This window comes from Crocuta crocuta, unplaced genomic scaffold (genome assembly GCF_008692635.1).
Source record: "Crocuta crocuta isolate KB4526 unplaced genomic scaffold, BGI_CrCroc_1.0 scaffold25, whole genome shotgun sequence".
Taxonomy (NCBI): domain Eukaryota; kingdom Metazoa; phylum Chordata; class Mammalia; order Carnivora; family Hyaenidae; genus Crocuta; species Crocuta crocuta.
In genome coordinates, this window is record NW_027532015.1 from 17,407,466 (window position 1) to 17,418,917 (window position 11,452).

The 11,452-nt window shown below is 34.0% G+C and overlaps 1 protein-coding gene across 1 annotated transcript in view; it reads right to left on the bottom strand.

The window, feature by feature from the left end:
• Positions 1-11,452, bottom strand: part of EYA4 (EYA transcriptional coactivator and phosphatase 4) — a 263,359-nt gene that overhangs the window by 129,914 nt on the left and 121,993 nt on the right. The gene's annotated exons all lie outside the window — the stretch shown is intronic.

Here is an 11,452-nt window from a genome sequence, read left to right on the forward strand (position 1 = left end):
TGCACAATAATAAACACCAGGTTCTGGGGCAAAGCATGGTGGTGTTAGCTAAAACATTCACATATTAATTTTTCATTTTCTCAATCCAGTGGCTGTATGTTTTATATATTTCTCAGCATATCAATTAAGTTTTAGCATTGCTCACAGACTTCTCACATATATTTGCAGTGTATTTTGCAGACTATATTTCAACTTTGTGGTTTTTAGCCCACAAAAGGTAAAGAATGAAAATAACTTTTGCTTCTAGGGTTTGCTATCCATTTCTGGACAACAGTGTGTGCTATTCTCTAAAAGAAGGTAAAGCGTAAGTCCACTGTCCTTTATAATTTAACGTCAAGCATGATACTTAATCTGACTACTATGGCCTTAATGGTGTATTATATGCAAAGCAGACTCAATTTCAAAAATTCTTTAGTTAATATGGAGCATGAACAATACACCTTTACAAGTCTACCGTTATATACTCTGGGCGCTTACATTGTGATGGTCCATTTGTGCACCTACAAAATCCAAGACATTTTAAATTCTAATACATAGCTTGGAAGTGAAAAATAAGTCCACTGAATATAGGCTGTTGGCACATGCCCTGAGTGTCAACTGAGATACAAATGGCAACACTTAGTAGTAAGTTTTGAATTTTAAAGATACAATATTGTCTTTCCAGCTCATAAAGTAATTCTTTCTTCCTCTAACTCAGAAGAATACTTAAAAAACAAACACACAGGGCGCCTGGGTGGCTCAGTCAGTTAAGTGTCTGATCTTGGTTTCAGCTCAGGTTATGATCTCAGCGTTGTGAGACCAGGATGCGTCAGGCTCCGCACGAGATTGCTTGGGATTCTCACTCTACCTCTCTCTCTGCCCTTCCTCTCTTTCTCTCAAAATAAATAAACATTTTTAACCTAAAAAAAAAAACAAAAAAACACATAAACCCCCCTATGTGTTTTGCTTCATTTCTAAGCCTAGACATTTTCATCATCTGGGAAAACAATTATTTTTCTTAAGTAACCACACCTCTCTTTTGCATCCTGTATATACATTTCCACCATATGGAAAGAAAACTGTTGAGCAAAGAGATTATCATCCCTGTCCTATCATATAACATTGTCTAGGCTCTTTGTTCTCCCAGAACAAAACCCTTGTTTCCCATTGGTTCCTTCCTAGGAATGAACCAGAAACTGCCAGAAACTACATGAATTGTCCAGTGAATATGCAGCCATCACCTCAAAGTGAATGTTATTTTCCACAAGACTATGCTGACTGGACTCTGTGACTGGCTGAAGAAGTTCCAGACCATCCTAGCAAACACACACACTCCCAACCAGGAGTCAGAACCAGATGGCTTCCTGGGGTTTAATAAACAAAGACTTTTTTAATACCCACGGCTTTATAAAACATTGCTCTTCAAATAATTAACCATACAGTTCTGATTATTTTAATTTATCCTCAAAGTGGTTTATAATGGCAGAGAACACATCTACTGATTACTTACTATCTGGTACCCACTAAGTCTCAGATTCAGAGCTAATGCTTAATAAGTATGTGAAGAAAGACTGAAGTACCTTATAGACATTCTTTGTCAATACATACTGTTAAAGCTGTAAATTCTATATAGTGATTTTTTTAAGGTTTCATTCATTTGTTCACGGTCAAATGAGGGAATAGTAATATTTAGGATACTGCTATATGAAAGGTCCATGCAGTGTTAGGGTGTTAGGACTGATGTATGAAAGATCTATACAGTTTTATGGGTGTTCAGAGGACAATCTACCCCAGCCAAAGGAAGATGGGAATGGTAACAAAGGAAGTGACTTCTCAACTGAGTCCTAAAGCATAAAGTCTTCAAAGATTATTTGGAGAGGGGCACCTGGGTGGCTTAGTCAGTTAAGAGTCCGACTTTCGCTTAGGTCATGATCTCGCGGTTCGTGGGTTCGNAAATAAAAAAAAAAAGATTGTTTGGAGAAAGTATTTCAACATCATGGGATAAGCCAGAGTCATCCTATTATAAAGACCTTGTACATGGCAAAAAATTCAGAATTTAATCTTTGGGCAGTGAAGACCATTGAATACTTTTAAGAGTATACTTTTTAGAGATGATATAGAAGATACTGTGGAAGGGGGACAAGGTGCGAGCTGAAGAGACTGATGCAACAGGAGAGAAAGTTTAAGTTCTACGAAAACAGAGATGGCATTGACGGTGCACATCACTACATCCCTCACCTTGAGTAGATGCTCCCTGTTATGGTCTGTATGTTTGTGTTCCCCCCAGAATGCATATGTTGAAATCCCAACCTCCAGGGATTAACAAGTGGGGCCCTTGGGAGGTATTTAGGTCATCAGGGTGGAACCTTTATGAACACAGTTGATGGTCTCATGAAGGAGGCCCCAAGAGCACCCTAGCCTTTCTACCATATGAGCACAAAGTGAGAAAGCACGGGCCACGAACCACAAAGCACGCTGTCACCACACGACCATGCCAGTACCTTGTTCTTAGACTTCCAGCATCCAAAACTGACCGAGATAAATTTCTGCTGTTTATAAACTACCCAGTCTGTGGTATATTTTGTTACGGCAGCTCAAATGGACTCAGATATTCCCCCAAATACTGGTTTACTGAGTGAATCACATTCAATCCATTGGTGAGAGACGGTGAAGACCTAAATTAAGAGCCATGAGGACAGAGCTGGGAGGATGTCTCTGACAGATACTTCTGAGACAGAATTGACAGAATATGGTTACTGATTAAAGTATAAAGAAGAACATGTTCTGATCTTTTAATCTGTCCTTGAAAAGAAAATTTAATACCAAAGAACAACAAAGATGTTAGCTTATAATTTTTAAAAATACTTCAAAACCTTATTATTTCTGGACCGACAGAGAAAAAGGTTAAGTAACAATAAAATCTTATGTTTATTGTGTCTTGATCACAAAACTAGAGGGAAAAAGGATAGTATCTAAATTTGAAAACAACCTCCCATCTGAGAGATCAACACCCCTTCATTTCATTAAATGGTGGCTACTAAAGTATTCTTTATGCTATTGGATCAAGAATATCCTTACAAAATATATGGAACCTTCTGTTTTCAAGATCACCAATTTAGTTTTGAATTTGTTTTTGAACAAAGTTGAAACACGCAGGCCAAGAAATGAGGAAGAATTTAATGCCCATTATTTAAACCCAAATCCTAGTTTTCATAAAACACACAAGGAGGTAGGCAAACATAAACCAAGAAGAAAAAGATGAATAGTGTTAAATGCATTTAATAGGCTGAATTAATGTTAATTTTAACCCTACTTGCCATTATGAAAGTACATGCAAAATCAAAGCAAAATGAAAAAGAATTACAAGTTTATTTTAAGAAAATAACTATTTAGTATGTGATTAACATAAAAATATCAAGTACACTGAATTTTTAGAATGAATGGATGAATAATAGCTAAAAGTTTTAAATGTTTATTATATGCCAGGCTCAATGCTTACCTAGATACTATTTTTCCCAGTTCATAGAGGATAATACTGAGAATCAGAGAGGTTACTCTGCAAGCAAGTTCTACAGTAAGCTTCAAATCCATATATATGAAAGTATTTTAATCAATATGTTAAGAACATAAAATTCACAAATATGCAACCTAAAACATTTAAAATGAAGTTCAAAGGGCGCCTGGGTGGCTTAGTCGGTTAAGCGTCCGACTTTCGCTTAGGTCATGATCTCGCGGTTCGTGGGTTCGAGCCCCGCGTCGGGCTCTGTGCTGACTGCCGGCTCAGAGCCTGGAGCCTGTTTCAGTCTGTGACTCCCTCTCTCTCTGACCTTCCCCTGCTCACAGTGTCTCTCTCTCTCTGTCTCTCTCCTATAAATAAATAAAACATTTAAAAATAAAATAAAATAAAATGAAGTTCAAAATGTCTTGCTATTTACAAGTTCAATTTTACTACATCATAATGATAATTGCTGCCATTTATTAAGCAATTTTTTTCCACTCACTATGCTGGACTATGTAGATGTGTAATCTCATTTAATCTATGAATACAGGTATGATGAGCACATCACTGTGTTCACAAATGAGAACACTGAAGCTCTAAGAGGTTAAACAACTTGTCCAATGTCCCACAGCTAGCACTAACAGGGACAGAATTAGAACTGAAGGCTATACATCAAGGCTTTCTCTCTCTCCTAGGCCAGATTTGCTACTTTTTTTTATTAGGTTTTTTTTAAACTAAGAGTTGACACTAACATCCTGTGGGAAAATGTTTAAGGCACTGACTAGTTATCTCTTGTAATACGTGAACCGTGAAAGGAATCTTTTCAATTGGACTACTGAAGTAACCTGTTTTTACCAAGCACTGGTAACATTTTAAGTCCATATACACGAAGTGAATTGGAGTTTTGAAGAAATTATCCCAATACCTCTAGCATGCAGTGCTCCTACCAACACTCCAACCACTGCAAAAAAAGGCAGCCAAGAGAAACAACTTTTGTGTTTTTGTTGGTGTTTCATGTTAGAAATAAACAGGATCTGCACATTCAACAGACCTTTACTGAATGCCTTGGGGTGTACTAGGTACCACTGCAGGCATGGTGATGAACCAGACCTGAGCAGTCCAACACGGTAGCCACTAGCTGTGTGTGGCTATTTTCTTTTTAAGTTTTGTTTATTTATTTAGAATGTGAGCAAGGGGTAAGGGGACAGAGAGAGAGGGAGAGAGAAAATCTTACCCAGCCGACATGGGGCTTGATTTCATGCACCTGTGAGATCATGACTGGGCTGAAATCAAGAGTCAGATGCTTAACCGACTGGGCCACCCAGGCGCCCCTATGTGTGGCTATTTAGAACTTGCAGTGCACCTAGTCTAAACTGAGATATGTAATGTAAATATAAAATTGTAAATGTAAAAGGCACACAGGATTTCAAAGAGTTAGCAAGAAAAGAAATTATAATGTCTCGATAATTTTTTATATTGAGAAATGAAATACTTGAGACATATGAGGTTAATAAAATAATTTCCCTTTTTTTGCTTTTTTTTTTTTTAAATGTTTTTTATTTATTTCTAGGAGAGAGAGAGAGAGAGACAGCGTGAGCAGGGGAGGGTCAGAGAGAGAGGGAGTCACAGACCGAAACACGCTCCAGGCTTTGAGCGGGCAGTCAGCACAGAGCCCGACGCGGGGCTCGAACCCACGAACCGCGAGATCATGACCTAAGCAAAAGTCGGACGCTCAACCGACTAAGCCACCCAGGCGCCCCTCTTTTTATTTTTCTAATGCAGCTACTAGAAAATTTAAAATACAAATGTAGCTTACACCGTTTCTGTTGAATCAAACTGACTCAGGCCCACAAAAACCTGCCTGGTGGAGCATGCATTCATATGGAGAAGACATGCAATAAATCTGTAAATAGGAAACAAAGACTATAATGTCAGAGGTAAGTGCCAAGAGAAAATAAGGCAGAATAAAGGAGTAGAGAACACTGGTCAATAATATTACATTAGTCAGAAAATTATAAAAGTACTTCTAATTCACAGTATCATTCATCCTTCAAGTTTTTTAAGGCGGCACATATATAAGTAACATAAATTGTACTTTTTAGATAAATTATAAAGAATGTGGGATTTGTTAAGAGAGTAATCAATATTCCCAATGTCTGGAAAATATATGTAGAACATATCATCTACAGAATGTTTTGCATCATGACTATCATATTTGAGTATAAAAGTCACCTTACATTATATAATATTTTCTAACCATGAGGTGCTTTGAGAAGAAAAACAGAATTAACTCATTTAAAAAATTGCAAAGAACAAGAAGTTTCTTTTATTCTATCCACCATCCTCTAAAAATCTGGAACCAATTATTCCAATTATTTTCTACTTAATCTTGCTATTTATAAATCCTGAAACATTAAAGATAATTAAAAAAATAAAACATGGAATAATGGATGATGACATTTAAAAAAAACTCTTGTAACTGCATTTTGTTTTGAAATGAGCTTTAGTGATTAAGTCTTAGGATATATTATACAGTGACAATAAAGGATCAGTTCTGCAATTATATTCCAATCATTTCATCCAAGATGAAAACTTCAGTGATGAAAGTTTGCTGATGCAATGAAACTCATTTTATATATTTTTATGGGTGGTATATAAGACAATATTTCTTCACTGAACTGTGTAAGAAATACAATGTAAATTAGATTTTCTTCACTGAACTGTGTAAGAAATACAATGTAAATTAGATTTGGATGCAGTATGTTTAAGGAAAAAAATGGATAAAAAGAGAAAAATAAAATTTGTTCTCCAAATGCAAATTATATTATTGATTATTGTATGGAAAATTCTTTGTAAATAGAGAAAGTGACACAGAATTATGGTCAAACACAAAAATTCAAGTTGCCAATTTTGGTTGTATTTCAAATATGAATACTCTAAATGCAAATGTGACTACTGTTCATAAATAAACAATATTTATACAAATACTGTGATGTATCAATGCATAGAGTCTGTATACTTTATGAAATGTATTTTATGACTAAATTGAATAAAGTTGTAAATAATTCCCTAATAAAGCAGAATAGGTATCTGACCTTAGTTCCTTTACATTCTGACTTAGTGAAAATAAAACACTTCCTGAAATATCAACTGTTACATGACATTTTTCATTATTTTTTAATTCTTAGAAGTTGGTTATATCTGAATTCCAAATTACATAATGGAATGAAAAAGTATTTTCTTATAACTATTCCAGCTGTATCCTAGGAATGTAACTTAAGTTCTTATTAAATACATTTTATTTTATTTATTATTTATTTTTTAATGTTTATTTATTTTTGCAAGAGGGAGAGACAGAGTGTGAGTGGGGAAAGGGTAGAGAAAGGGAGACACAGAATCTTAAACAGGCGCCAGGCTCTGAGCTGTCAGCACAGAGCCCAACACGAGGCTTGGACTCCTGAACTGTGAGATCATGACCTGAATCGAAGCTGGATGCCCAACTGACTGAGCCACCCGGGCACCTTCATTAAATACATATTAATTAGATGACCCTTTTAAAAATATTTAATTTTTTTCAACTAGTTGAACCAGCTGATAGTGAGTTTGAAGAGTTTCTTCAGATCATCCTATCCTCAAGTTAGTAGCATTAAATAAATATGAATTAAAATATGTCCTTTTTATTTTACTTCAGAACACATAGAGTAACATAACTGACAAAATACAAAAGTAGGTATATGAATTAATTTTTAAAAATTGAGTCAAAATAATAATAGTTGGAGTATTCAACAAAATATATACTTTTTACTATGGAGGCTTTGCCAAAAATTATTCTAGTATGTATTTACTTGGAATAGTCAAATAGAATATATGTTCACTTTGTAAATATAATATTTAGAAGTTAATGCCACTCTAGAACTTAGCATAGGAGGTACAGTTTAATGAGATAACCTATGATTATGTATGCAGCCAAGTAAATATAATTTCTGTTGAGAAGATCAGCATAGAATTGCTATTCTAATAGTCCCATACAGATACAAACTTATAGACACTATCTAAACTAGCTTCAATTAAAATGTCTCCACATTCTTCAACAGGACCTATTCTACATTTTCATACAGGTTACAATTCATTTCTTGGCTTCTAAAAACTAAAGTATTAAAAAAATCTTTGGAACACAAAAAGTGTCACATAGAGTTTTTATAAAAAACATCTCTGTTTTAATATGCCCATACAAAATGAGAGATTTTGAAATGAAATGAAAAAAATAAAATAAAATAATAAAATAAAATAAAATAAAATAAAATAAAATAAAATAAAATNTTAAAAAAATCTTTGGAACACAAAAAGTGTCACATAGAGTTTTTATAAAAAACATCTCTGTTTTAATATGCCCATACAAAATGAGAGATTTTGAAATGAAATGAAAAAAATAAAATAAAATAATAAAATAAAATAAAATAAAATAAAATAAAATAAAATAAAATAAAATAAAATGCCATTTTGCCAAGAGGTGGTCCAAAAATTAATGGCTTGGAGATAGATTTTATAATCTAAATCTACTTTTTACAAAGTTTCATTCTTTCTTAGAAACAAAAATTTTGCTGCTCTAAAATTCATATGTTTCTGAACTCTTTTTCATGGAGTTAGAAAAGTTTCTTTACTCTTCCCTTTCCTCAGTATATCCCTTTTCAACCTCTTTGTCATGGCTTCCCCAAGTTCTCCCCTGCACCATCAAGTATCATTTGCCAAAGCCCACACTATTTCTTCACTATAAAAGTGAGTGATCCCTACTACATAAATGGAAGTCTGTACCCACTGCAGTTCAACGAAAAACTGCCATATCCTTTCTTTAAATGCTATACACACACACAGAGTACAAAGAGACAATTGAATATTCCATTTTTAACTGCAATAGTAAACAAAAAAAAAATACACACTAAGAATAGCAGGGTTAGAGGGTTAATAAGTAAAAATCCACAACCAAAAACCTGAAATAGAAATTATTTTACCCATCTAGTATTGGACTGTCATGGGTAAGATCTCACTTGATTTCTGGTCTTGAAAGCAGGGGGCCTTCTGGGACCCAGGTTTGGGGGAGGGAGGTTATACAAAATCACCCGCTGGGGAGGAATTATATTTAAAAGTAAAAAATCCTATGGGCTATAACTCTTCATCAACTACACTGTCACAATAGTGTTCACATTATTTGAGAGTTCACTGCAAGGTTGGATAGATTTAAAAAGCAACTTAGTAACAATGACTCAGGGAAACAAAGCATAATTATACATGTACAGCACAGAAGTATTAAATCAAATGTCAAGCCTCATAAACTTTCAGAATTTGGAAGCACATTTTCTCCTTAATTATGCCAGAGTCCTTTGTCACCTTCCATAAACTCTACATACCCTATATGAAATACCCAGGAAAATTTCAAACTCTTTCTAAAGGTATGTTTTTTTTTCCTTTTAACCCAATAGGGACTATATCAAAAGTAACAGAGTACATAAAATGCCACAAAAGGAACCATAAGATCCCTTCATATATCTGGTTACAGCACATATGAACGTATTATTCCTCCTCCAAGTTTGGAAACAAGACTAGATTGATTGTTCAACCATGATAACTCTGCCTAAATATGATAGATGTGTCTTAAAAGAAATTGTTTTTTGTCTTACAAATGTCCACAATAAATATATAAGAGCTATTTACACACAGATTGATCTTGGTCTCCTTTATACATTTTGTTTACAGGTTTCTTTGCAGTCATGGGTGTCACAAGGCAGACAGTATTAAAACAGCAAAAAAGCAAACTGGAAATATCAATCCCAAACCAAGAACTAGTACTGAATGAGCATAATGTTAATTTCATAGAAGCCACTGCAATTAACTTCACATTGCTGACTCTATTGTACATTTTCTCAATAAGCCGGGATAGAACAATTCTACCTATATTAAATATAAAAATCTTTACCTTTGGATTTCCCTCCGTTCAAGTGAAGATTTATGAATTCACACAAATAATGCTTTGAAAATAATCTTAGAATTGACCCTATTGCCCTAGATGGAGAAGTGCTGCTAATGTTTTTGGCAATGTCTTCTACATCTTTCTGCAGTCTCCCCACCTCCCCTCCTCTTTTCTTAGATACTGGAATGTTTTGGCCACAAGGTTAAGAAAAACTTCCCCATTTATCATGACCTGCCAAGCACATCAGGCCCCTAGACAACGCAGCCCTCTACCACTTAACAAATTCAGCTCATCTTAGCCATGAAACTTCAAAAGAATTTGGCCACAGGCATAGATTGGCTATCATTTGTTTCGCAGCATAAATATCAATCATTGTGTAACATACTCTAGTGCATCTAACATCATTTGCCTGTTAGGTATAGCTGGTAACTAACCTTTTCAACTTGAATGGTAACTTATATAGCAACAATCCAGTTTGTTAATATATAATTGTAGGCTATATATGCAATAATTTTAGTAAAAGCTTCTGTCAAAATCTTAGTTTGAAACACATAAAGTCTAAAAGATACTTGAATCAGTATATAAATACTCTCCTAATACGCCCAAAGGTATCATAATAACTTAAAGAAAATTGAGACAACTTTTAACTTTAAAAACAAATTAATAGAACATACACAATAAAATGTTAAAGGCAATTTTAAATTTAACAGCATGTATCTGTAAATTAATCTGAAAATTAATTCATGTATGATGTAAATATATTTCTTGCACAGTGTATCGATAAAATAGGTATATAAGGAGTTCTATCTTCAAATTTTATAAATTTTAAATTCTTGATCTCCCATAAAATGAAAACTTTTTTATAAAGAGAAAATCCTGGGTTGTTGGCATCAAGCTTTTTATTTTTTTAATTTAAACTATATACAATAATAAAAAATATACTGTGTAGCATGATTCATTTTAATCATATATTTTTTATTTTTAGCAACATTTTTCAGTTCTAAAATCTAATGTAGTTTTCTATTAAGTCCATCTTATATTAGCATTTTTACAAAAAGCTTATAAATCACCTTTCCTTAAGTTTTAATCCTAAAATGAAATTCTTCTTTAGCAGAATTAATAAAACACAGACTGTAACATAATTTATACACTGAGAAACACAAGTTATGTGATTTCTGTCTAAGTAGATTTTTCTATCAAATTAAATTAACATTTTGAATTACTTGCAACCTAAGAGTATAGGACAAAACAGTTTCCTGTGAAACATATTTCAGACTTACAAATACGTGATAAGAAATATTCCCATTAACTGTGTAATTTCAAATAAAAACTAAGCAATTTATTAGTATAAGCCTTTTTTAAATGTAGAAGTGGATTTCTCAGATGGAAGTGAAATTTAATCAGGAAATTTCACAATTTCTGTGGCCCTAAATATTAAATGTATCATAAGGAATGGAGAACCCTCTGTAATCTCAAAATAAAATGGACCCACACAGTGGTTAAACTCAAGGGTTAATGAGGAAAGGAATTATAGATTAGGTCTATCTATAGTGAAGGTCTCATTCTAGGTAAACCTAATAAATAACTGAAATATACTTACGATTTTTTCCTCTTTGACCTCAATTAAAATGGCTCTGTGAGAGCAGGTTCTAAGGACAATTTATCCTGGTTTCCTCAATACACACTTATGAAGTCATCTGGCTTTTGTATTTCTTCAACAGCTGTATTACCTTCAAAATTGGCTTGCGCCATTTCCCCAAAGCAAAATATAAGACAGCCCCGGACACACACAACCACCTTTCTTCTGCGGTGGCTGCGAGCTTGAAAAGATCATCTAATTTCGAAAATTCTAACAACAGTAATTTACAAAGGACTTAAGAGGAAGAAAGATAAAAATTAAAGTAGAGATTTTTAAAATTGGCTTTTCTCTCTGTTGCCCTTTCTCTCTCTTCCTCTGTCTCCCTCCCTCCCACCCTCCCTCTCTCCTTCCTTTCCTCCCACTCCCTAAC